The sequence below is a fragment of the Chlorocebus sabaeus genome, chromosome 14 (assembly GCF_047675955.1).
Source record: "Chlorocebus sabaeus isolate Y175 chromosome 14, mChlSab1.0.hap1, whole genome shotgun sequence".
Taxonomy (NCBI): Eukaryota; Metazoa; Chordata; class Mammalia; order Primates; family Cercopithecidae; genus Chlorocebus; species Chlorocebus sabaeus.
In genome coordinates this window covers 81,473,853-81,498,272 of record NC_132917.1, presented here as the reverse complement: position 1 = coordinate 81,498,272, position 24,420 = coordinate 81,473,853, and the positions used below count along the sequence as shown (strand labels likewise).

The 24,420-nt window shown below is 37.4% G+C and overlaps 1 long non-coding RNA gene across 2 annotated transcripts in view; it reads right to left on the bottom strand.

Moving 5' to 3' along the window:
* The window catches only part of LOC140713440 (uncharacterized), a 404,726-nt gene extending 383,997 nt beyond the window's left edge, over positions 1–20,729 (bottom strand). For both annotated transcript variants that reach the window (XR_012095515.1, XR_012095516.1), the window contains exon 1: positions 20,361–20,729. This is a non-coding gene — a long non-coding RNA (uncharacterized lncRNA). The remainder of the gene's footprint in view (positions 1–20,360) is intronic.
* Positions 20,730–24,420: the final 3,691 nt, after the last annotated feature.

The following is a 24,420-nucleotide window of genomic DNA, read 5'->3' as shown; positions in this document are numbered from 1 at the left end:
ATTAATTTTCATATAAGGAGTAAGGAAAGGATCCAGTTTCAGCTTTCTACTTATGGCTAGCCAATTTTCCCAGCACCCATTTATTAAATAGGGAATCCTTTCCCCATTTCTTGTTTTTCTCAGGTTTGTCAAAAATCAGATGGCTGTAGGTGTGTGGTATTATTTCTGAGGACTCTGTTCTGTTCCATTGGTCTATATCTCTGTTTTGGTACCAGTACCATGCTGTTTTGCTTACTGTAGCCTTGTAGTATAGTTTGAAGTCAGGTAGTGTGATGCCTCCAGCTTTGTTCTTTTGACTTAGGATTGTCTTGGCAATGCAGGCTCTTTTTTGGTTCCATATGAACTTTAAAGCAGTTTTTTCCAATTCTGTAAAGAAAGTAATTGGTAGCTTGATGGGGATGGCACTGAATCTATAAATTACCTTGGGCAGTATGGCCGTTTTTACGATATTGATTCTTCCTATCCATGAGCATGGTATGTTCTTCCATTTGTTTATGGCCTCTTTTATTTCACCGAGCAGTGGTTTATAGTTCTCCTTGAAGAGGTCTTTTACATCCCTTGTAAGTTGGATTCCTAGGCATTTTATTCTCTTTGAAGCAATTGTGAATGGAAGTTCATTCATGATTTGGCTCTCTGTTTGCCTGTTACTGGTGTATAAGAATGCTTGTGATTTTTGCACATTAATTTTATATCCTGAGACTTTGCTGAAGTTGCTTATCAGCTTAAGGAGATTTTGGGCTGAGATGATGGGATTTTCTAAATATACAATCATGTCATCTGCAAACAGGGACAATTTGATTTCTTCTTTTCCTAACTGAATCCCCTTGATTTCTTTCTCTTGCCTGATTGCCCTAGCCAGAACTTCCGACACTATGTTGAATAGGAGTGGTGAGAGAGGGCATCCCTGTCTTGTGCCAGTTTTCAAAGGGAATTTTTCCAGTTTTTGCCCATTCAGTATGATACTGGCTGTGGGTCTGTCACAAATAGCTCTTATTATTTTGAGATATGTTCCATCAATACCGAATTTATTGAGGGTTTTTAGCATGAAGGGCTGTTGAATTTTGTTAAAGGCCTTTTCTGCATCTATTGAGATAATCATGTGGTTCTTGTCTTTGGTTCTGTTTATATGCTGGATTACCTTTATTGACTTGCGTATGTTGAACCAGGCTTGCATCCCAGGGATGAAGCCCACTTGATCATGGAGGATAAGCTTTTTGAAGTGCTGCTGGATCCAGTTTGCCAGTATTTTATTGAGGATTTTTGCATCGATGTTCATCAGGGATATTGGTCTAAAATTCTCTTTTTTTGTTGTGTCTCTGCCAGGCTTTAGTATCAGGATGATATTGGCCTCATAAAATTAGTTAGGGAGGATTCCCTCTTTTTCTATTGTTTGGAATAGTTTCAGAAGGAATCTTACCAGCTCCTCCTAGTACCTCTGGTAGAATTCAGCTGTGAATCCATCTGGTCCTGGACTTTTTTGGTTGGTAGGCTATTAATTATTGCCTCAATTTCAGAGCCTGCTATTGGTCTATACAGGGATTCAGCTTCTTCCTGGTTTAGTCTTGGGAGAGTGTAAGTGTCCAGGAAATTATTCATTTATTCTAGGTTTTCTAGTTTATTTGCGTAGAGGTGTTTATAATATTCTCTGATGGTAGTTTGTATTTCTATGGGGTCGGTGGTGATATCCCCTTTATCACTTTTTATTGCATCTATTTGATTCTTCTCCCTTTTCTTCTTTATTAAGCTTGCTAGCAGTCTATCAATTTTGTTGATCTTTTCAAAAAAACAGCTCCTGGATTCTTTGATTTTTTGGAGGGTTTTTTGTGTCTCTATCTCCTTCAGTTCTGCTCTGATCTTAGTTATTTCTTGCCTTCTGCTAGCTTTTGAATCTGTTTGCTCTTGCTTCTCTAGTTCTTTTAATTATGATGTTAGGGTGTCAATTTTAGATCTTTCCCGCTTTCTCTTGTGGGAGTTTAGTGCTATAAATTCCCCTCTACAGACTGTTTTAAATGTGTCCCAGAGATTCTGGTATGTTGTATCTTTGTTCTCATTGGTTTCAAAGAACATCTTGATTTCTGCCTTCATTTCTTTATGTACCCAGTAGTCATTCAGGAGCAGGTTGTTCAGTTTCCATGTAGTTGTGCAGTTTTGATTGAGTTTCTTAGTCCTGAGTTCTAGCTGGATTGCACTGTGGTCTGAGAGACAGTTTGTTATAATTTCTGCTCTTTTACATTTGCTGAGGAGTGCTTTACTTCCAACTATGTGGTCAATTTTGAAATAAGTGCGATGTGGTGCTGAGAAGAATGTATATTCTGTTGATTTGGGGTGGAGAGTTCTGTAGATGTCTATTAGATCCGCTTGGTGCCGAGTTAAGTTCAGTTCTTTGATATTGTTCTTAACTTTCTGTCTCATTGATCTGTCTAATGTTGACAGTGGGGTGTTGAAGTCTCCCATTATTATTGTATGGGAGTCTAAGTCTCTTTGTAAGTCTCTAAGGACTTCCTTTATGAATCTGGGTGCCCCTATATTGGGTGCATATATATTTAGGATAGTTAGCTCTTCCTGTTGAATTGATCCCTTTACCATTATATAATGGCCTTGTCTCTTATGAGCTTTGATGATTTAGAGTCTGTTTTATCGGAGACTAGGATTGCAACCCCTGCTTTTTTTTGTTTTCTATTTGCTTGGTAGATCTTTCTCCATCCCTTTATTTTGAGCCTTTGTGTGTCTCTGCATGTGACATAGGTCTCCTGAATACAGCAAATTGATGGGTCTTGACTCTATCCAATTTGCCAGTCTGTGTCTTTTAATTGGACCATTTAGTCCATTTACATTTAAGGTTAATATTGTTATGTGTGAACTTGATCCTGTCATTGTGATATTAGCTGTTTATTTTGCTCGTTAGTTGATGCAGTTTCTTCCTAGCATCGATGGACTTTACATTTTGGCATTTTTTTGCAATGGCTGGTACCTGTTGTTCCTTTCCATGTTTAGTGCTTCCTTCAGGAGCTCTTGTAGGGCAGGTCTGGTGGTGACAAATCTCTAAGCATTTGCTTGTCTGTAAAGTATTTTATTTCTCCTTCACTTATGAAACTTAGTTTGGCTGGATATGAAATTCCGGGTTAAAAATTCTTTTCTTTAAGAATGTTGAATATTGGCCCCCACTCTCTTCTGGCTTGGAGAGTCTCTGCCGAGAGATCTGCTGTTATTCTGATGGGCTTCCTTTTGTGGGTAACCCGACTTTTCTGGCTGCCCTTAACATTTTTTCCCTCATTTCAACTTTGGTGAATCTGACAGTTATGTGTCTTGGAGTTGCTCTTCTCGAGGAGTATCCTTGTGGCATTCTCTATATTTCCTGAATTTGAATGTTGGCCTGCCTTACTAGGTTAGGGAAATTCTCCTGGATGATATCCTGAAGAGTGTTTTCCAACTTGGTTCCATTTTCCCCCTCACTTTCAGGCACACCAATCAGACGCAGATTTGGTCTTTTCACATAATCCCATATTTCTTGGAGGCTTTGTTCATTTCTTTTTCCTCTTTTTGTCTAAACTTCTCTTCTCACTTCGTTTCATTCATTTGATCTTCAATCATGGATACTCTTTATTCCAGTTGATCGAGTCAGTTACTGAAGCTTGTGCATTTGTCATGCATTTCTCGTGTCATGGTTTTTATCTCTGTCAGTTCATTTGTGGCCTTCTCTGCATTGATTATTCTAGTTATCCATTCTCCCATTCTTTTTTCAAGATTTTTAGTTTCTTTGCGCTGATTACATAGTTCCTCCTTTAGCTGTCAGAAGTTTGATCGACTGAAGCCTTCTTCTCTCAACTCGTCAAAGTCATTCTCCGTCCAGCTTTGATCCGTTGCTGGAGATGAGCTGCGTTCCTTTGGAGGGGGAGACGCACTCTGATTTTTTGAATTTCCAGCTTTTCTGCCCTGCTTTTTTCCCATCTTTGTGGTTTTATCTGCCTTTGATCTTTGATGATGGTGACGAACTGATGGGGTTTTGGTGTGGGTGTCCTTTCTGTTTGTTAGTTTTCCTTCTAATAATCAAGACCCTCCGCTGTAGGTCTGTTGGAGATTGCTTGAGGTCCACTCCAGACCCTGTTTGTCTGGGTATCAGCAGCAGAGCCTGCAGACGATAGAATATTGCTGAACAGCAAGTGCTGCTGTCTGATTCTCACTCTGGAAGCTTCGTCTCAGGAGTGTACCCCGCCGTGTGAGGTGTGAGGTGTCGGTCTGCACCTAGTGGGGGATGTCTCCCAGTTAGGCTACTCAGGGGTCAGGGACCCACTTGAGCAGGCAGTCTGTCTGTTCTCAGATCTCAACCTCCAGGCTGGGAGATCCATTGCTCTCTTTAAAGCTGTCAGACAGGGTCATTTACCTCTGCCGAGGTTTCAGCTGCTTTTTAGCTATGCCCTGTCCCCAGAGATGGAGTCTACAGAGACAGGCAGGCCCTCTTGAGCTGCGGTGGGCTCCACCCAGTTTGAGATTCCCAGTGGCTTTGTTTACCTACTTAAGCCTTAGCAATGGTGGGCACCCCTCCCCCAGCCTCGCTGCTGCCTTGCAGTTAAATCTCAGACTGCTGTGCTACCAAGGAGGCAGGCTCTGTGGGTGTGGGACCCTCCCGTCCAGGTGTGAGATATAATCTCCTGGTGTGCCATTTGCTAAGACCCTTGGTAAAGCACAGTATTAGGGTGGGAGTTACCCGATTTTCCAGGTGTTGTGTGTCTCAGTTTCCCTTGGCTAAGAAAAGGGATTCCCTTCCCCCTTGCACTTTCCAGGTGAGGGGATGGCTCGCCCTGCTTCAGCTCTTGCTGGTCAGGCTGCACCAGCTGGCCAGCACCGATTGTCTGGCACTCCTCAGTGAGAAGAACCCAGTACCTCAGTTGAAAATACAGAAATCACCCGTCCTCTGTGTCGCTCACGCTGGGAGCTGGAGGCTGGAGCTGCTCCTATTCGGCCATCTTGCTCCGGAAATGATGCTATTGATTCTTAATCATAATAACAGCTTTGACTTAATGAGTGCTCATTTGTACTGAGCCTGAGATAAGCTCTTTATATACATTTTCTCACTCAGTCTTAACAATAGCCATAGACACAGCTATGTCTGTATTAAGAGGAAAATGAAGCTCCCACAACCTAAATCATGTTATTCGTTGAGAAAGTAGGAGAGCAAGATTTGGATTTATAGCTTTCTGGTTTCTTCACTCATTTCCAAACCATTGTATTATGATACCCTGGCCTAGGTTTTAACGACATAATGATCCAGGGTAGTAGCTCTTAATGATCCAGGGTATTAGCTCTTCTCTTGCTCTCTATAAGGGACTTTGAGCATTCCCAAGTGGATTGAGTAGATCATTAAATTATTAACATCCCAAACAGTCAATCAGCTGGTTTTTCAGACTAGGATTCCAACAAGTGACAAAATTTAACTAAGTTTCCCAGAAGTTGGGATGAGTGTGAAGGTGGTAGATATGATGAGCATTCTCACCAAAGGCTAAGAAATGTAAAATAGCAAGGAAGTGCATGTTTTTGACACTCAACGCTGTTTTTAGGCCATATCTGTGGTCACTGTGTTCCTACTAGCTCCTGGAGAGGAGAGCAACAACCAGCATTACAGACAGGTGCCTGAATATATGCTGATGCATTTAAGGAGAAAGGAACAGGATAGTTGGACCCATATTATACCTGCATGGGCAGGGATCATGCCTTCTCTATGGTATGGTAGGAGAACGACTGTGAGTGAATAATTATTAACTATTCAGAATCTAGAATACACTGGACTCTGATTGAAGCTGGACAGCTGGAAAAAAATAAATAAAAGCAGGAAGTAAACGAGCCCATATGGTGGTGACAAGTGGCATCTAGTCCACAGCAATAGCAAAAGATAAGCCAATCATAAAAAAGAAAAAAACTCAAGAATTACAACTCCTAGTAGAAATAGCCAGGAATAAAGAGAAAAAAATAATCAATGAATTTGATGTACCCTGGGAGTATTTTCTTCATTTAATTGAAAATAACATGTCATCTTATGTCTTCATTAAAATTGATGACCATTCATGAAAGTAGTGACCTTCGACCACAACTGTCCCCATATTTGGAGCAATATCATCTTCACTGAAACTCATGCATATTGCAATCTAGATGCTACGGGTTCTTTTGTTTGTTTTCATAGTTTCCTGAAATCTCTCCCTTCATTTTTATTTCTCTATCATTGACTGAATTATTTGATACGATGCTCCTCTGAGTCTCACCATTATGACACCCATTCTAAATAGCTGCTTTTTGGATGAGCCCCATGCTCTTTCTGATTATTGAAATATTTTCTTAGCAATTTCATTTAAAGAATCTCTTCAGATTTACTCATTAGGGTAATTATGACTGCTGAGGTAAACGACTGTGTGATCTTAAGAGGTGAATGTAGTCACTGGTTGAATTAAACAATTCTGGTAAAATATATAACAAGAAGAAACAGCCAACTAAGATAGGTTCTATTTCATTTTGGCCCAAATGAGTACTACGAGACTTCCAGAAGCAACTATAACTGACATACACTGTAAGAGATGCTGAGAAGTCAGATGTTATAACAGGAGTTTTCTTTGCATGAGCATTTAATGAGTCCTTTAGGAAAACTGTCAAAGAATCATATCAGGAATTTGGAGTGAGTCTCTGGACAGTCTCTCCCAAATGAGACCTATCTCTTTCCAGTATTCAGAAATAGTGCCCTTAAAGTGCATCCTGAAGAAGAAAAGAGTTGAAGGGTCTCGACACTGGACTGAGAGATGGATTGATAATAACAAGATAAAACAGTGTTTCTTTGAAACATTTTATGGTATCAATTTAGTGTTCTCTGCCATGTTGACATACATATGTATGTATTTAGCCAGTAAGGTAGACTCAAAAGTGAGGGACCAAGCTTAATATATTATTTGTAACCCTGGAGCATCCATAAGAAAAGAGAGAAGGGCGTCTACAGCCATACCACCCTGTACGCGCCCGAGCTTGTCTGATCTTGGAAGCTAAGCAGGGTCGGGCCTGGTTAGTACTTGGATGGGAGAAAAGAGACAAGGGCTTTGTTGAATCCTTATGAAGGGAACCAAGAAACATAGAACACTCTTGCGCTTCTGTGGGTCTTGCTGAAGTTCTGATAGAGCTACTATTAAAATGAACAACATTAATAGAGGCAGAAGGAGTGATGGAAACAAAGGTAAGCATACATATTAAAAACGTAACCAGCAAGGTTGATTCAAAAGTGAGGGATGAAGCTTAATATATTATTTGTAACTCTGGAGCATCCATAAGAAAAGAGAAAGAGAAGGGCTTTGTTGAATCCTAATGAAAGGACTCAAGAAGAACACTCTTGCACTTTTGTGAGCCTTGCTGCAGCTCTGAAGGAGCTGGTATTCAAATGGACAACATTAGCAGAGACATAAGGAGTGATGGCAGCAAAGGTAAACATTAAGACAAGGTGTAACTCTGGTAAGATTTGAACCAGGAAGCAGGAATAACATTAGCAGTCACTTGGTAGGGAGACATTATAAGGCACGGGCAGTGACAACTAGTGAAACTGTGTGGTTCTGCAGCAGAATCATCCAAGTTGAGAAAAACAAGCCTGCACCAAGTGGATAGCAACCGCAAGGAGGAGAGGTGAGCTCCATTACAAACAGGAGATAGAATTGAAATGGAAGAGTCGTGGTTCCGCAGTGACACCATGGAGAGCTGACAGAGAGGCAAAGCACATTCATTCTCCATAACTATTTCACCTAAATTTCCTTTTTGTTCCCCTGACTGATATGGGCAGGGGAAACAAGAGTTAGACTAATAAGGGCAGCAGAAAACATAACCTCAGTATTTATTTATCTTCGGTATTTAGTCAGAGCACTTCAGGGTGCCCCTGCAAAAGAACCTGAAGAATTCATTTTTTTTTTTTTTTTTTTTTTGTGCAGTTGAACTTTAGCAACAGAATTATACAAAGCAGATTCATGGATGTTTCATTAACTGTAGAGCATTGGGCAATAGTAATTAAACATTCTGATTTTATTTTGCTAGAATTTAAAAATTAGTGATATTCATATATAACTTGCTGGGGCATTCTGGGGATTAAAGTAGATATGTGTGGCAATATTTAGCATAATATTTTATTCATCATAAATATTTTTAAAATTATAGTTTCTCTTCTTCCTTCCCCTTCCCTACTTTAAAACAAAGACTAGATGATGAGATTTTGGTTAACAGGGAGTACATGATAGAATATTTGACTTGGTGATTTGGTTTCTGGAACTGATTCTGTTATTAAATAAATCAAGAATAATTACAGATTATTCTTAGTCTACAATTAAACTTAGTACTGCTATATAAGAGACTATGAGTAACGTAACCTCTCCAGGTTTCAGTAAGTCAACCAGATGAATTCTGAAGTCTTTGTTGGCACTAACAATGGGACTCTCTGGCATAGAGTAATTGTACAACAGGATTGATGTTCCACCTCTGCCTATGAGGGTGGTTCAGTATGTTGTTAAGTTAGAGATGAAGAAAAGACAAATTCCTTCACCAAGCTAAAATTGCCACCTATTTTACAGACATATTTAAAATACATATAAATGCAAGTATCCTGCCAATAGTGTTAAATTCACCATCAAGTATTAGCAGTTTCAAGGTTCTATAGAGAAAATTGGTTGGCCAGTTGGAGTCAGTCATTGTCTTGAATAACAATGGCACATACGTATAGTCAATGGGGCAAAAACCACAGTGCGAGAAATACCTGGCCTTATGCTTCAGAGCTTTAACAGATTGCTGGCTGGGGTGAGAAGAAATTTATTCTTTTTACATCTTGCTGTGAAATTAGTCTAAAGCATTCTGGGAACTCACTCATTTCTTTACAACATCTGGAAAGGAGACTGAATATTGATCTCTTTGGACTGCATGTTTTGTCAAAGGTGACAGTTTCTATATTCAAGGGAAAGGTTATTTGAGAATAATGAAGACATTTCACATAGCAAACCCCAATACACATCCAGATAAAAAGCTGAATTCTTGTCCTCAGGTTGTGCAATTTAATACAAAAGGTAGAAGTAAAATGGAGAGATCACTGCTGCTCTGCTGCCAATTCATTACAGAAAATGCCTCTCAAGGCTGCTGGCTGGTGTCATCTGCAGCATTATCATTTGCTTAGGGAGGGGCATACAGGTTAAAGCTGACAGAAAGGTAGGCTGAGCTTTCCTATGCTGTCCTTTTTATGTCATTTTAATTCCATTGCCTGGAGTTGTGTCAACTTTTTCTTAACACTACATATTCATTTCTTACAATACATGGTTATAACAACAGTGAATACACAGCCTCTGTGCTGCCATGTTCCCATTAATTAATCAGTTATGATTGACATTCAAGATACATACAAATGTAACACTAGGATTGTTCCAAATACAACACTGTCAGCATTCATTATTGATCTGTTGCAATTTGTGTTCAGTTATGAATTTGTTTAAATCTATAGATTTACATATTACTAAATTACTGATAAAACCTGTGATATGGTTTGGCTCTGTGTCTCCACCCAAATCCCATCTTGAATTGTAATCCCTACGTGTCAAGGGAGGGACCTGTAATCCCAACATGTCAAGGGAGGCAGGTGATTGGGTCATGGGGACGGTTTTCCCCATACTGTTGTGGTGATGAGTTCTCACAAGAACTGATGGTTTTGTAAGTGTCTGGAAGTTCTTCCTTGGCTCTCCTCTTTCCTGCCACCTTGTGAAGAAAGGTGCCTGCTTCCCTTCTCCCCATGATTGTAAGTTTCCTGAGGCATCCCAAGTCATGCAGAACTGTGAGTCAATTAATCCTCTTTCCTTTATAAATTACCCAGTCTCAGGTAATATCTTTATAGCACTGTGAGAATGGATTAATACAACTTGACTACTCTGACAAAACAGGGTCTCTGCTCTCCCTGGGCCCGATATGACCAAATACCTGAACAGTATTTTCCTTTTGCTATCATTTTCCTATAAAAGTTATGATCTCTTCAATAATGTTTGCTGATGATTTTCATGAACTACATTTTTACAATATTTTTCAAAATCTATCAAGACATGTAATCAAGCCCTTTAACATAAGAGGCTTAATGAACGTAAAGTTACTATTAAAAAGAAGATGTTCATGAATTCCAAGAATACAAACTTCTAGAGGTAAAATGTCACTCATAAGAATCATTGTAGATAACTTATTTTTGCTCTTGATTTTTGCAGGTGCAGTACATGAAAGCCTTAGAGTTGAGGTCATGGGGCAATTGCCCTCCCTGTCTCATGTAAGTTTGGTCTCTATTAAAATTACACAATGTATGTCAAGAAAAAGTATAATTATGTCATCTAATATACTACACAATATCCCATTGAACTGAGTAGCAGTGATATTTGTTTATATTCATTTATTTAACAAAGATGCATTTAGTACCAACTATGAACATGATTCTACTTCTGTGTAGCCTGTTGCTTTTTTGCTTTGTTATACTATAAAATTTCTAAAATAATAACCTGAGATCTGCTTTTAGGATCCCAGTTGCATCCTCATAACAGATCCAAGAAATTGAGTAAAACCGGTCAAGTGACTCAACTTTGCTTCACTTGAGAGGTGGTAGGGATTATATAAAACAGACAACATCAATTCTAAATCAGCCAGCCACATCACCATGTAATTAGCTTTCAGATTTATAAAATTAAACATCTCAAATGCTCCAGAACTTACTGAGTGACCAGAGTCGAAAGCATTGTGATAAGGAGGCCAATGAAGGCCACAAAGTGGAGTACCTCTATTCAAAATAAAGAAAATGTCTATGAATACTGTATGTACTTCCAGTTGGTCACTCAAATCTCCAGTTGGTCACTCCAATCTCTACCTCCATTCCACCCTAACCCTCTTTATCACTCCTATTAAAGTAACTAGGGGGCACTAATCTTAAACAGTGTGTGTTCGCAGAGCATTCTCTCCTTTATCATTCATCATCTCTCAGTCCTTATTCAGGCCATAAATGCACTTTCTGACCCTAAAAGCTTCACATCCCCCCAAAATATTTAAATTGAAAATGTCACAATATTTAGGCCTCCATGTACTGGAAATTCCTTTTCCCTCATTTTATTTAACTTTTCTTTACATGACACCTTCCCATAGAAAGTAGTTCTGAATTCTAACAATGATCTTACAAGGCCCAATGGGAGGTGACATTTTTCAGGCTAAGTAGCACCATCTGGTTAACTCAAGGAAGGTAGTCACTTAGTCTGCGTTTTTACAGAGCCCACTCTGGCAGAGACAGGAGTAACCCTGGGTTATAGGTAATCTCTCTTGCTCTGCTCTGATTGTTTCTGAATGTGCAGGTGCTGAAAAATCAATAAACAAATTATATGTGTATGTATATAAGTGTTCATCATTTATATATATATATATATGCATTTTTTAAATAAAAGGAGGTTTGGAGGATGAGATTATTATACAATCAAAGTCTGTGAAACCACAATATTCATCGAAAACACAATAGTAAATAGAAGTAATTCTATTGCATCTGATATAACAGAATCAAAAGTCTTTTTTAAATTTGTTGCTTTGAAAATTGTATGACTTTTTCCATTTTGAAATGAAAATTTCATCACTTTGCTGTCAGCCATTAAAATACTGAGAAATATACAGAGAATCAAGAGAAAGAAAGAATAAATAGAAGTTATACCTAATTGCTTTAAACAGAGTGTGAAAATAAAAATTCATTAACATACGCATTGACCAAAGTGAAGCAAAAGAGCTGGATTTTCTGAGTCATAAACTAGAATACCAAAAATCATAGTGAGGCCAGTCTATGGGAAATAATTAAAATACAAGCAAATGATTATTTTGTGTAAGGTGCTCTGCTAAACACATAAAATGCATGATAGGTTTAATCCTCACAACAGTCCTGCCAGGCAAGTGTTTTCATATCTCTACTTTGGAAATAAGCAAAAGACCAGTGAAGTTAGAAATCTGCCCCAAGTCACACAACTAGAAATGATAGAGTGAATTTAGAATGTAGATCTCTCCAATTCTAAAGGCCAGCACCTAAAACAGTGCAAAATATAAAGCAAGTTCCTAATAAATATTATCAGTGTTCAGTGTTATTTAAATACTACATGGTACTGTTTTCTGCCTGGCTAAGCAGGCCATGCACATAGGTAGACCTGACTGCCACACAGCTATTGTAATTTGTGGGTTCTGCAGGCTCCATTCAAATGAATAATATACTCACCCTCAGAAAAATTTTATATCCCACTCCTGGCTTATATCCCTTTAACCCAATTACTTTATTTACAGAAAAGTCCAAATTATCCTGGGGAGCATAACCCTTAAAGAAGAAGCTTATTGAGACTATATTGAAATTAGGTGGAAGAGGAACCAGCATGAACATTATAACAAGGTGCAGAACTTACTTTGTAGATAAATTCCAATGCTATTCCCAACCCCATACCCACTGAGGACCAATAGTAATGCCTTCAGTGACTTTCCCTCTTTGAGAGACTAGGACAGACTTCACAAAAATAACAGTGTTTTCAGGATTCCCAAACACCTTGTTTATTCAAAAGTAAGATTACAGACAAAACGCAGTTGGTAGTTGACATAAAAGAGGCTAGGGAAATTAGAGATTGGGCAGTTGATTGAATAGGAAAGGAAGTTATTTTCCTTCTCTCCAACTTGAGAGGTTAGCTTCTATGTAGCTAGGTAATTATCTAGGACTAATCTAGATACAATAATAAATGGGGCTACGACTCACATGGCTTTCTTTGCCACATAATGAAATGTTCTAATGCAATATGGCAAAAATGAACATCAACTTTAAAAGGTATAGAAAAAAGAGAGTTTACAGAGTATTGGGGTGGCTGCCCATCAGTATTACCTATGGATGCAAACTCCCTGGCTTCCTTTTCCTACAATCCATAGCTAAGGTGATTTTGATTCTAAATTGTGAACCTTACATCTGCACTTGCAGCTGTTAGTAATTTCCAAATTAAAGAATCTGAGTCAAAGACAAATGAGAGGAGCTATACAAATTGTCTATCAAGCTATCATTTTACATGAGAAATTCTACAAACCACTAATGTGTTATTTTTCAATTATCTGTGATAGTAAATTAAATAATATAATACATACTCATAAAAATGCAAATAATTTTTCAACTATGAAGTGTGAAAATTTATTTATTTCTGCCCTAATATCTTTTATAATTTTCAGAGTTTTAGCCCTCAATATACTTTACAAATGCACGCAGATTATGTATGTATATTCTGTAAAAACAGGAATATACAGTCCATATTATTTCATAAGTTGCTTTAGTTTTTCTTATTTTTTAATTGCAGAAAAATACATAAAACATAAAACTTACCATCTTAATCACTTTAAATGTGCAGTTCAGTAATGTAAAGTACATTGACATTGTTGGGCATCCAACTTCCAATACTGTTTTCAACTTGTGATACTGAAACTCTATACCCATTACAAAGCTGCTTCTCATTCCCTTCTCTCCTGACCCGGCCTCTCGCAACCATCATCCTACTTTCTCTCTCTATGAATTTGATTACTCTAAGTACCTCATACAGTACTTGATTTTTTTGTGTGGCTGGTATATTTCACTTGGCATATCATCAGGGTTCATCCATGTTGCAGAATTTGTAAAAATTTTGCTCCTTTTTAAAAATTGAGTAATGTCCCATTGTGTGTGTATATCCCATTTTGTTTATCCACAATTTTTATGGCTGCATAGTATTCCATGGTGTATATGTGCCACATTTTCTTTATCCAGTCTATCATTGATGGGCATTTGGGTTGGTTCCAAGTCTTTGCTATTGTGAATAGTGCTGCAATAAACATATGTGTTCATGTGTCCTTTATAGTAGAATGATTTATAATCTGTCATGTATATACCCAGTAATGGGATTGCTGGGTCAGATGGTATTTCTGGTTCTAGACTCTTGAGGAATTGCCACACTGTCTTCCACAATGGTTGAACTAATTTATAGTCCTACCAACAGTGTAAATGCATTCCTATTTCTCCACATCCTATCCAGCAACTGTTGTTTCCTGACTTTTTAAGGATCACCATTCTGAATGGCGTAAGATGGTATTTCACTATTGTTTTGATTTGCATTTCTCTAATGACCAGGGATGATGAGGGTTTTTTCATGTTTGTTGGCTACATAAACGTCTTCTTTTGAGAAGTGTCTGTTCATATCCTTTGCTCACTTTTTGATGTGGTTGTTTTATTCTTGTAAATTTGTTTAAGTTCTTTGTAGATTCTGGATATTAGCCCTTTCTCAGATTAGTAGGTTGCAAAAATTTTCTCCCATTCTGTAGGTTGCCTGTTCACTCTGATGGTAGTTTCTTTTGTTTCGCAGAAGCTCTTTAGTTTAATTAGATCCCATTTATCAACTTTGGCTTGTGTTGCATTGCTTTTAGTGTTTTAGTCATGAAACCCACGCCTATGTCCTGAATAGTATTGCCTAGGTTTTCTTCTAGGGTTTTTATGGTTTCAGGTCTTACATTTAAGTCTTTAATCCATCTTGAGTTAATTTTTGAATAAGGTGTAAGGAAGGGGTCCAGTTTCAGTTTTCTGCATATGGCTAGCCAGTTTTCCCAACACTATTTATTAAATAGGGAACCTTTCCCCAGTGCTTGTTTTTGTCAGGTTTGTCAAAGATCAGATGGTTGTAGATGTGTGGTGTTATTTCTGAGGCCTCTGTTCTGTCCCATTGGTCTACGTCTCTGTTTTGGTACCAATACCATGCTGTTTTGGTTACTGTAGCCTTGTAGTATAGTTTGAAGTCAGGTAGCATGATGCCTCCAGCATTGTTCCTTTTGTTTAGGATTGCTTTGGCTATGCAGCCTCTTTTTTTAGTTCCATATGAAATATAAAGTAGTTTTTTCCAATTCTGTGAAGAAAGTCAATGGTAGCTTGATGGGGATAGCACTGAATCTATAAATTACTCTGGGTGGTATGCCCATTTTCACAATACTGATTCTTCCTAAACATGAGCATGGAATGTTTTTCCATTTATTTGTGTTTTCTCTTATTTCCTTGAGCAGTGGTTTGTAGTTCTCCTTGAAGAGGTCCTCCACATCCCTTGTAAGTCGTATTCCTGAGTATTTTATTCTCTTTGTAGCAATTGTGAATGGGAGTTCTCATGATTTGGCTCTCTATTTGTCTGTTATTGGTATAGAGGAATGCTGTGATTTTTGCACTGTGACATATTATAGTATCTCATTGTGGTATTGTTTTGTGTTCCCCTAAAGATTAGTGATATTGAGCATCTTCTCATATGCTTATTGGCCATTTGTATGTCTCCTCTGAAGAAATGTCTATTCCATCTCATTTTTTAATTGAGTTTTCATTGTTCTTGTTGAGTTTTAGGAATGCTGTGTATATCCTGGAGGTTTCTCTCTTACCAGATACATAATTTGCAAATGTTTTCTTTCATTCTGTATGCTGCTTTTTTTTTTTTTTTTTTATTTCATCAATAGTTTCCTTTCATGCACAAAAGGTTTTGTTTTGTTTTGTTTTGTTGGTTTTTGTTTGTTTGTTTGTTTGTTTGTTTTTTGAGATGATATCTCGTTCTGTCACCCAGGCTGGAGTGTGGTGGCCCGATCTTGGCTAACTACAACCTCTGCCACACCGGTTCAAGCAATTCTGGTGCCTCAGTCTCCTGAGTAGCTATAATTTCAGGCTCTCACCACAACACCAGGCTAATTTTTGTACTTTTTGTAAAAATGGGGTTTTGTCATGCTGGCCAGGCTGGTCTCAAACTCCTGGCCTCAAGTGATCTGCCCATCTCTGCCTCCCAAAGTGCTGCTATTACAGGTGTGAGCCACCACATCCAGCCAAAAGTTTTTAATATTGATGATGTTCAGTTGGTCTATTTTTCTTTAGTTGCCTGTACCTTTGGTATCACATACATAATCCACTTTAATCTACTTTTCAATATTAGATATAATTTCTGGTCACTACATATAGATATGTATCACTGTTTTTAATTGCTATGTGAGGTTCAATAATATGCATGTAAGAGAACTTATGCATTCCTTTATCAATGACCATTTGTGTCATTTCTAACATTTTATTATAAAATCTGCTGTAATAAATAGCATTGCCATATATTTTTTCATATGTGTAAGATTTTCTATATACTGTTATTAGAAGTATCAATACTTTAAAGGGAATGTACGCTTTGTTATTTTGATATATCCTACTAAATTGTACTTAAGATTACACTATTTATAAGGTAACATTTCCCTCATCCCCTTGACTACAATAATTACTATCTCTCATTTTAAATTTTTATGAAATGGGTCGGAAATGACATATTATTATCACCTTAATTTGAATGATCATGTATTTTAATGTGTTAATACAATTTTATTGCTATTACTTTAAGGTGTTATTCATTTGCTTTTAGCCCATTTGTTGTTTTTATTATGTTTTACCTTAAAAATTTGTAGATTTTTCTGTTATAAATATTTCTTTTGTATATATTTTTAAATTTTCTTCAAATTATGGTGCATTGTTTAAACTTTTAATGAAAAAATGTTACTCTTCTTATCCTTGTTTTGCCATAGTATTTGTTAATGCTTTTATACTTAGACAAGTAAATATTTTACTTTGTTTCAGAGTATTGTTTATGACTTTTGAAAGCTTTTCCTATCTCCAAGTTTATAAAAATATTTTCTTACACTTTTATTCTACCATATGCTAATGATCACACCTACCAAGCCTGGTAAAATGTGAGAAGGTATACACGAGAATGTGAATACCAGGAGGCAGAGATCACGGGGGTCTATTTGAAAGGCTGGTTACCACAGCTTATAATTAAAGTCTTGTCCATTTGATAACTTTGCTAATAATTCAGGCATTTGATGTTATATCCCCATGGAAATCCTGAAAGCAATAATTTTCTAGAAAACCAATTATTTAAGCACGTATTATCCAACAGTTTTGTAAACATATACAGATATACAAATATAAACATATATTTGATTTGATAGAAAACAAATTTTTTGAGCTTATGAAGCCACTGATTTTAAATTACACCACTAAACTAGAGAAAGAAAAACAAAAAGAGAAAGAGAAAGAAAAATGAAAAGTTACAAATTATAGAGAAAGAAAAACAAAAAGTTACAAATTATAATTGAAAGACACATCAAATATAAGGTTGGATGTTTAATCAACATCTTAATGCTTTATTTTAAAATGTCCACATTGAGATTTATGAAATATAATAGATTATCTGTTAAAAACTAATTTCATCCACAGAACTTTCAATAACTCTAAGATATGCATAATTACCTTAAAGTAAATTGATTAAATTCTCCAGTGGAAAAAAAATAGTGACTGAATGGATTTTTAAAAATCCAACTAAATTCTGCCCTCAAGAGACTCACTTCCCCTTTGAGAACACATGCAGACTAAAAATAAAGGGACAAAAAAAGGATAGTCCATGTAAATGGAAACCAAAAGAGAACAGAAGTAGCTATATTTATTGTTGTAGTATATTTTGGCTGGTATAATAAAATACTGTAAGTAGGGAAGCTTTTATGTAACAGAAACTGATTGCTTACAGTTCTGTAGGCTGAGAAGTCCAAGATCAAACCACCAGAAGATTTAGTCTCTGGTGAGGGACCATTTTCTGTTTCATGAATATCTTCTAGTTGTGTCTTCACAACCAGAAATCATTTTCCTCACAAGAGAAATTATTTTCTGTCTCATGAATGTTACCTTCTAGTTGCATCCTCATAAAGGGGTGAACAAGCTCTTTGGGGTCTTTTTAATAAGGGTAATAATTATATTCATGAGGGATATGTTATCATGACCTAATCACTTTCAAGTGGCCCAACCTCCTAATACCATCATCTTGGGGGTAGTTTAAACACATGAATTTTGGGGGGAACATCAGCATTTAAACCATAGATTTTATATTAGACAAAACAGACTCTAAGTAAAAAACAGTAAAAAGAGACAAAGAAGGTCATTATATAATAACAAAGGAGTTAATTTGTGAAAAGAACATAACAATTGTAACTATATATGCACCCAACATTAGAGCACCTATAAATGAAAAGTAAATATTGATAGTTTTGAAGGGAGAAATAGAGAAATATACAATAGTAGTAAGGGACTTCTATATGCCACATTCAAAATTTGTAGATTATCAAGATGCACATCAATAAGAAAACATTGGACATGGATTTCACTTTAAACCAAATGGACCTGACAAATACAGATAATTCCATCCAACAGCACCAGAATACCATTCTTCTCAAGCACACATGGAACATTCTCCAGGATAGATCATCTGTTAGGCTACAAAACAAGTTTTACCAAATGTAAGAAGATTAAGATCACAGCAAGTTTATTTTCTGACCATAATTTTAAGAAATCTAACATCAATAACAGAAGATGAGTATACTCACAAATATTTGAAAATTTAATACCATACTCCTAAACAACCAATGGGTTGATGAAGATAGTTAAAAGGAAATGGAAAAATAATTTGAAACAAAAGAGGAAATGTAAGATACCAACATTTATGGGATGCAGTAAAAGCAATTCTAAAGGGGATCCTTAGAGCAATAAAGGCCTATAGGAAGAAAATAAAATGTCTTAAAAAAAAAAAAAAAAAAACCCTAACTTTACATGTTAAGGACCCAGAAAAATAAAATAAGCCCGAAGTTAGTAGAAGGAAGAAAATAACAAAGATCAGAGCAGAAATAAACAAAATACGATTTTTTAAAAAATAGAAAAAAATAAACTGAGTTGGATTTTTGAAAAGATAAACAAAATCAACAAACTGTTAGGTAGACTAAGAAAAAAGGAGAGAAAGAGGGGACATTACAATTGATACCACAGAAATGCAAAGAATCTAATTTGGTTTGGCTCCATGTCACCACCCAAATCTCATCTTGTAACTACAGTTTTCATGTATTGTGGGAGGAACTTCGTGGGAGTTGATTGAATTATGAGGGCAGGTCTTTTCTGTGCTGTTCTTGTGATAGTGAGTCAGTCTCTTGAGATCTGATGGTTTTAAAAATGGGAGTATCCCTACACAAACTCTCTTCTCTTGTCTGCCACCATACGAGATGTGCCTTTCACCTTCTACCACGATTGTAAGGCCTCCTGGCCACATGGAACTATAAGTCCAATAAACCTCTTTATTTTGTAAATTGCCCAGTCTCTGCTATGTCAGCAGCATGAAAACGGATTAATACAGAATCTTAAGACACTAATATGAACAACTGTACACCAAAAATCGGATATCCTAGATGAAATGGATAAGTTGCTAAAAAAATAAATAAATAAAAACCCATGACATGTGTTTACCTATGTAACGAATCTTCACATGTACCCCAAAACCTAAAATACAAGTTAAAAAAAAGTAAAAAAAAAAAAAAAAAATTAGAAATCAATAACCTCCCTTAAAGAAAAGACCAGGAACAAATGGCTTCACTGGTAAATTGTATATCCTAACATTTAACGAAGAATAAAGGCCAACATTTCTCAAACTCTTTCAAAAAATTAAAAAGGTGAGAATATTTCCGAACTCACTTTTCGAGACAGCATTACCAAGATACTAAAGCAAGACAAAGACACTACAAGAAAAGGAAATTATATGCCAATATATGATGAATGTAGATGCAAAACTCCTCAATGAAATACTAGCAAACTGAATTCACCATCACAATAAAAGGATCATACACTAGGATCAAATTCCTGGAATACAGGACTGTGTTTCAACATATGCAAATCAACAAATACACACAGAACACCAAAATAGTAAATAATAAAATAATATGATCAAAATAGATGCATAAAAAGCATTTAACAAAATTTGCTATGATAAAATTTGCTTTCCAATAAAAATCGAACAAGTAAGATATAGAAGGAATCTCAACACAATAAAGGCCATATATCACACACCCACAACATCATACTCAATTATAAAAAGCTGAAAATTTTTTTCTCTAAGATTAGGGACAAGATAAAGAGGCCCAGTCTCACCACTCTTATTCAACATAGTCCTTGAGGTCCCAATCAAAGCAATTAGTAACAGCAGCAGGAGAGCAACAAATTCTTACCAGGAATGGGCGGGTCCCCAGAGAAACCCGACTTTCAAGCCAAAGACAGCCTGGAGCCTAAAAACCAGGCTACCAGTTCAGAGTAGAATGGGCAACCTGGAGTGAGAACTTTCTTGATGCCTTTAAGCCAATTAAATGGTGTATTTCCAGGCCTGCCCATGGACCTATCAGCATGCACTTCCTCCATTCTGAGCCCATGAAAACTCCAGGCTCAGCCACACGTCAGGATTACTTACCTGCGGGTAGGGGCAACTCACTCCAGTCTCCTCCCTGCTGAGAAGTTCTCCACTTTGCTCACCCTCCAGTTGTCTATGTAACCCCGTTCTTCCTGGATGTCACACAAGAACTCAGGACCTGCTGAATGGCGGGCGTGAGAAGGGTTGTAACGTTTTCCTGGCTGCCTTGCCCAGCTGCAGACAGGAGCGAAAGGGGCTGTAACACGTTCCTGGCCAGCTCCCCGAGCTTGCGGGAGGTGACATGCTCCTGTTCCTTGGACTGAGGGAGGGAAGAGCCGCGACCCCTCTGGAAGCCAAGACCCTGGTACTCCCTGGGTCAGAGCTGTAACACTACAGACCTTCCATCCTCTCCTGGTGTCCGGCAGCTGCCCCATGTGACCGGAAGTGGCAGCAGGGCTGAGCCAGCCCAGAAGCAGCGGTCCAGAGCGGGATGGCAGGAGTGAACTAGCTAAAACATGTAAACCCTCACCCATGGCTCGCTGAGCTGTGGGCGGCAGGCATGAGAGAGCTCTAGCATATCCCCCGACCCCTTGGGGCTCCACGGTTGCTGGTGTCTCCGAGTTTTGCGGTATTACCATGTTCCCCTCATCCCGATGTTGGCGTCTGCATCAAAAGCTGCTTGTATGATGACTGGTCCAGTCACAGCCTCACTATAGAGCCAGTGCCTGTGTCAGTGCCTGGATCTTCCTGCCCTGCCACAGCAGCGAGTGTGTTTAGCTGTGCACAGTGGCCTGACCCTGCGCTTGCTCACACAACGCTTGCTGCCCTGCACCTGGCTTGCCCTTGGTGGGCATAGGATCCAGGCCAGTAGCATGAGTCAAGCATAGCCTGCTGGGCTAAGTGAGCAGAAAGAGCCCAGTGGGCACAAGCAAACTCAAGTAGAGGCACTACCAGCCACAGTGGTTTCAGGCTGGCGAAGCGACACCCAAAGGATCCTGTGATATTAGGCAAGCAAAGTAAATAAAAAGCGGCTAAGTAGAAAAAGAAAAGTTAAATTGTCTCTGCAGGTGACATGATCTTTTACATCAAAAACTCTCAATATTCCACCAAAAAACCTATTGGAACTTGTAAACTAATTCAGTAAAGTTGCAGGATGGAAAATGAACACGCAAAAATCAGTTGTGTTTTGAGGCACAAACAAGCTATCTGAAAAACTTTCCAATTTACATCAAAATTATGTCCAAAATAACATCAAAAAGGATAAAATACTAAAGAAAAAATTTAGTCAAGGAGGGTAGAAGATATGAAAACTGAAAACTATAAAGCATTCATGAAAGAAATTGAAGAAGATATAAATAGATAGAAATATATTCTGTGTCAATAAATAGAAAATATCACTAATTTAAAATGGCCATACTACACAAAGTGATCTACAGATTCAATGCAATCCCTATCAAAATTTCAATGATATTGTCATAGAAATAAAAGAAAAATTCTAAAATGTGTATCCTCCACAAAAGACCTCAAATAACTAAAGCAATTTTGAAAAAAAAAGATCAAAACTGGAGGCATCACACTTCTTCATTTAAAATTATATTACAAGCATAACAATCAAAACATTTTGGTTCTGGCATAAAAATATACTTATAGGCCAATGGAACAGAATACAGAGCCTAGAAATACATTCATGAATGCATAGTCAACTCATCTTCAACAAAGTCACCGAGGATAGTGAATAAAGAAAGGATACTCGTTTCAACAAACAGTGTTTACAAATACAGATGTCCACACACACACACACACACACAAATGAAACTGGATCTTTATTTTACATCATACACAAAAGTTAACTCAAAATGGGTTAAAGATGTAAGTGTATGACCTAAAACTCTAAAACTCCTTGAAGAAAACATATAGAAGAAGCTCCAGGACATTGGTCTCGACAATAATTTTCCGGATATGACACCATAAGCACAGTCACCAAAAGCAAAAATAAATAAAGAAGTAGGATTACATTAAAGTAAAATTTCTGAATAGCAATAAAATAAAAAATTTTAAAAAGGCAACCCAAGAAATAAGGAAATAGGTGAAAATATTTGCAAAGCATTCATCTGATAAGAAATTAATATCCAAAACATGTAGGAAACTCATACGACTCAGTAGCAAAAAACAAAAAAAACTACAAATGACAGAACAGCATGCACAAAGAAAAAGAGGTGTGACTAAGAATCTCATGTTCTTACCCTACCTGTATTTCACAGTGGCTGAAGTGTAGGATTTAATGGCCTACAGAGGGATGAGATAAAATAAGGGCTTTGTTTTGTTTTGTTTTTTCAGATGGAGTCTCGCTCTGTCTCCAGGCTGGAGTGCAGTGGCATGATCTCGGCTCACTGCAACCTCCGCCTCCCAGATTCAAGTGATTCTCCTGCCTCGGCCTCTCAAATAGCTGGAACTAGAGGCATGCGCCACCATCCCCAGCTAATTTTTGTATTTTTAGTAGAGACAGGGTTTTACCATATTGGCCAGGATGTTCTCAATCTCTTGACCTCCTGATCTGCCTGCCTTGGCCTCTCAACGTCCTGGGATTACAGTTGTGAGCCACCGCACCCGACTAATACAATGAGAATTCAGAACTTAATTGCTTGATTTTCTTTGCTATGCAATCTTGACTATTAATTATGTAGGTGATTGGGGGGAAAATTATTTTTAACAAATGGCAATGACATCTTGAGTTTTGTTTAAGAAAATATCTCTGATACCACAAAAGATAACTAAATGAAAGAAAATTAGATTAGTTAAAGGGAACACACAACATACCCAGGCAAATAAATATATGTGTGTTCAAACACCTGTCTTTAATTTCCTTTAACATTTTACACCTGAACTTCAAAATCTTATTTATAAGAAACAAATCAAGCCCATCCTGTGTAGACATTTATATATTCAACAATACAAAGATTTTTTAAATTCAGAACTTTATGAGGATGACATAACTCTGTAAAATTAATAAGCCTACTTTTTGTTTCTAGAAGCATGTCAAACGATATGTTCTCAAAAAATAGTGAAACAAAACATCTACAAAAGCGGGACAAAATTCTTTTTTTAATTTTTTTTTCTTTTAAAATTCAACTTTTATTTCAGATATGAGGGTATACGTGCAGATTTGTTATATGGGCATATTGCACCCATGTAGTGCGCATACTACACAACAGGTAGTTAGAATTTCTTTCTTTTTTTTTTTTTTTTTTAGGACGGGTGTGGTCGCTCACGCCTATAATCCCAGCACTTTGGGAGGCTGAGACGGGCGGATCATGAGGTCAGGAGAGCGAGACCATCCTGGCTAACACAGTGAAACCCCGTAAAAAATACAAAAAAAAAAAAAAAAAAAAAAAAAAAAAATTAGCTGGGCATGGTGGTGTATGTCTGTAGTTCCAGCTACTCCGGAGGCTGAGGCAGGAGAATGGCGTGAACCTGGGAGGCGGAGCTTGCAGTGAGCCGAGATCACGCCACTGCACTGCAGCCTGGGTGACAGAGCGAGACTTCGTCTCAAAACTAAAAATAAAAATAGAAAGAAAAGAAAAGAAAAGAAAGAAAGAAAGAAAGAAAGAAAGAAAGAAAGAAAGAAAGAAAGAAAGAAAGAAAGAAAGAAAGAAAGAAAAGAAAATCATATATTTTTTAAGTCAAAGATGGTTCTACTAAACTGAAAGACAAGTCTCCAGGTGTCAATATAATCCATAAAAATTAAAGAAAGAGAAATTCCTAGACACAAGCTTCTTAATTTGAACACAAATTTATGTGTACCCTGTTGGGTTCCCTCTATTCCTAGTGACCACACAAGGGATAGTAGAGTATGTAACATGCAAAATGAGGGTGTGGAGGATCACATATCATAACGAGAATAGACTACCATCATTTTTTCCATAAGCGAAGAGAGGCAACTGTGTGAATTGATCATCCCACCTGATATGGTCTGGCTCTGTGTCTCTATCCAAATCTCATCTTGAATGAGAATCTGAATTTTGATCCCCACATGTTCGGGGAGGGACCTCGTGGGAGGTAATTAGAGCATGGTGGTGGTGAATGAGTTCTCACAAGATCTGATGGTTTCATAAGGGGCTTT